The 2,852-nt window shown below is 44.6% G+C and overlaps 1 long non-coding RNA gene across 1 annotated transcript in view; it reads right to left on the bottom strand.

The window, feature by feature from the left end:
* The window catches only part of LOC108639088, a 2,145-nt gene extending 856 nt beyond the window's left edge, over positions 1–1,289 (bottom strand). Inside the window, exons 1-2 of the long non-coding RNA XR_001920249.1 lie at positions 1,102–1,289; positions 222–330 (exon numbers count right to left, since the gene is read on the bottom strand). This is a non-coding gene — a long non-coding RNA (uncharacterized LOC108639088). The remainder of the gene's footprint in view (positions 1–221; positions 331–1,101) is intronic.
* Positions 1,290–2,852: the final 1,563 nt, after the last annotated feature.

Genomic DNA, 2,852 nt, shown 5'->3' with positions numbered 1-2,852 from the left:
TTTCCCAAGCTGGCCCCATCCCAGGCTGAGCTCTCCCCCTTCCCATCCCGCTGCTCCCTCACCCCTCTGCCATCCCCAGGGATAACAGGATTGAAGGAAAAAGGCTCAGAGCCCTCAGCTGTCCCTTCCCTTCCCAAAAGGGCCGTGGGGTGATGCCTTTCCCACTGTTTTTCCCTTCCCTGGTAATGCCATCCCTCCCTGCTCATCCTTATCATCCTGACCTACTTTCTGCTTCCTGGAGGTTTGGCTTTGTCTGAGGCTCCTCAGCTGCAGGATTATTGTTAATTCCCCGTTTTCCGACGTCCTCAGAGGCCCCGTTGAAACGACGAACTAAAAAATGAAAACTCAAATCAAAACCAAAATCCCCCCGAATTTACAGACGATGAAGGTCCAAGGTCCGGGTTTGGAAATCAGGAATTAAGCAAATGCTGTGGAGTTGAATTAACTGGGAGTTTCCTGGGAATTTTATGAGGATGCAGCTGGTCCCCCCCTTTTCCTGATATCCCTAAAATCAAGGGGTGCCTTTGTCCTGACAGGAATTGGCCCCTGTGGGGTTCAGGTCATTGACTCTCCATTGTGGGAGCACAATTCCTTCACAGCAAGGAATTACTGGGAATTTTTATAAATTTGGTGTATTTTTAGGAATTTTGCACGGCTGCCTTTTGACCCCAAGTGAGATCCCCAAAATCCAACCCTCCTATCCCCAGAAAGGGCCTTTTCCACCCCCAGAATCCAGCTTTTCCATTCCTTCCCAGAGGCTTTTCAACACTCAAAGGGGAATTTGGTGCTCGAGCGGAGCTGAAGCTCCCCCAGGATTTGTGCTGTGGATGGATCCTGCTCTGGGAATCCTGGAGCTCCCAGAGAGCTGGAGAGGGATTGGGAAAAGGACCTGGAGTGCCAGGAAAAGTGGGAACAGCTTCCCACAGTCACAGGGATAGCTGGGATCTGTCACTTCCCACCTCCAACAAAAAGGCTCTTTTTTTTTCCCAAAAAGATCCAACTAAGAAGCAATATGGGATTTTCCAGAGCTTCTCCAGCTCCTGCAGGGCACAGAAATGGGACTGGGAGCATCCAGAACGTGCTGCTTGTTCCATAATTCACCTTTCAGACCCAACTCGCTCCAGAGACAGGAAGACACGGAGACTCCTGGCACAGGGAGCCCTTCCCTGGACACTCCCAGAGCAGCTTCCCCTGAGCTGAAGGAACCAGGAATTCTTTCTTCCAGGCCTGGATAAACAGGGAGAGGATTAAACAGCACAAAGGATCACACCACCAGGAACCCACATTCCAGAGGGAAAATGGCATTTCAGGAGCTGCATTAAAGCCACGACTTCTCCCTCGGGTTCATCCAACCCCAGCTTTTTTATGGAGCAAAAGGTCCCATCCAGCTCCTAAAAATCTCCGGGAATTTCCCAGCCTGGCTCTCGGAAAGGGCTGCAATTCCTTCTTCCCAGTGGCCCATCGGACTCAAATAAGCCACAGAAAAAATTGTATAAAAAGATTTATTGAAATTCATCAATGACAAACAGACATAAAACTCAAAGTTTGGCTCTTCTGGGAAAAAAAACAAAAACAAAAAAACCAAACGAAACAAACCAAAAACAAAAAAAAAAAAACCAAAACCAAAACCTGTTGCAAATGTATTTATACAGATGAAATATTGACTAGGAAATACAAGTCACTTCTAAAGCTATTTTTAAAGAGGGATATGAAAGTAAAACTGTACATTCACTAGGCATTTTCAGTCATTTTACTGACTTCCACTAGGTAAGAAAATACAATTTTAATTAGTATCTCGTGCTTGAGTGTATGAAAAGAAACCTCCTACCCTACATGCTGAACTGCCTCCTGGATTTAGGGGTGTAAAAAGTCTTTTTTCCAAGTATAGAGCACAAGTGGAAGTAGTTTCTCATCACTTAAAATCGACTCTATTGGTGTTATATATTACAGACCAAAATAGTACACACCTTATTTAAAAGGGTTGGAACATTTTTTTTATTACAATTGTCAAATTCATCTCACTAGTAACTCAGGAATTAGGAACACTTTTTATATATATTTATATATATATTTTAATGCCTGCCATTTTCAGTGTCTTGGCTGCACCTCAGCCAAAAAAAAACCCAACAAAAAACCCAAAACAAAACAAAAACAAAACTCCCCTTCCCTCCCCTCCAAAAAAAATTAAAAACAAATGGAAAAAGGAAAAAAAACACACAACACACAGGGCAGGGATTGCAAATTCACCCCCCAAAGCAGATCCAAAGGAACACCCCAAAAAGAAAAACAAGCCCAAGGAAAACATTTGGTCACTATTTACAAAGAGCAAAAAACCAAAAAAAACCCCAAAAAGCCAAGGGAGCTCCAAAAAGCAGGGAAAAGTGGCTGAAAATGGCAGTCATTCCCGGGGGGAAAGGAAAAGCACGGAGCAAGATGCCATTCTCACCCTGTTGCTGTGGAGGGATGGTGCCCTGCCTCGAATTCCAGCAGCAGTCCCCCCCAAAAAAATGCTTGTTGGGTGTTTATTTAACGAGTGGGAAAACCCCAACCTCTGCCACCGTCTCCAAGTGTGGGATTTGGGGGATGAGCCGCCGGGCCCCAGTTTTTGGTTTGCATCCTTATTTTCCTTCCGGATGGCAAAGTTATCCACTCCAAGAATAAGAAACAAATTACCACTTGGTTTATACTCAAACTATTGCAGTTACAGGGACTAAAGGAAGGGGATTTAAAAAAGAAAAGAAATTTCCAATGAATAGGAGGAGGAGTGGCAGTAAAAATAGTATTTTATTCCCTTGCCCACCCAGTCTCTGCTTCTCCCTCTCGTTCCCACAGCAACATTACAATCAGAAAAA

This window comes from Manacus vitellinus, unplaced genomic scaffold (genome assembly GCF_001715985.3).
Source record: "Manacus vitellinus isolate BGI_N305 unplaced genomic scaffold, ASM171598v3 scaffold_16_pilon, whole genome shotgun sequence".
NCBI classification, from domain to species: Eukaryota; Metazoa; Chordata; class Aves; order Passeriformes; family Pipridae; genus Manacus; species Manacus vitellinus.
The sequence above is the reverse complement of the archived record's forward strand: the minus strand, read 5'-3'. Positions and strand labels throughout refer to the sequence as shown.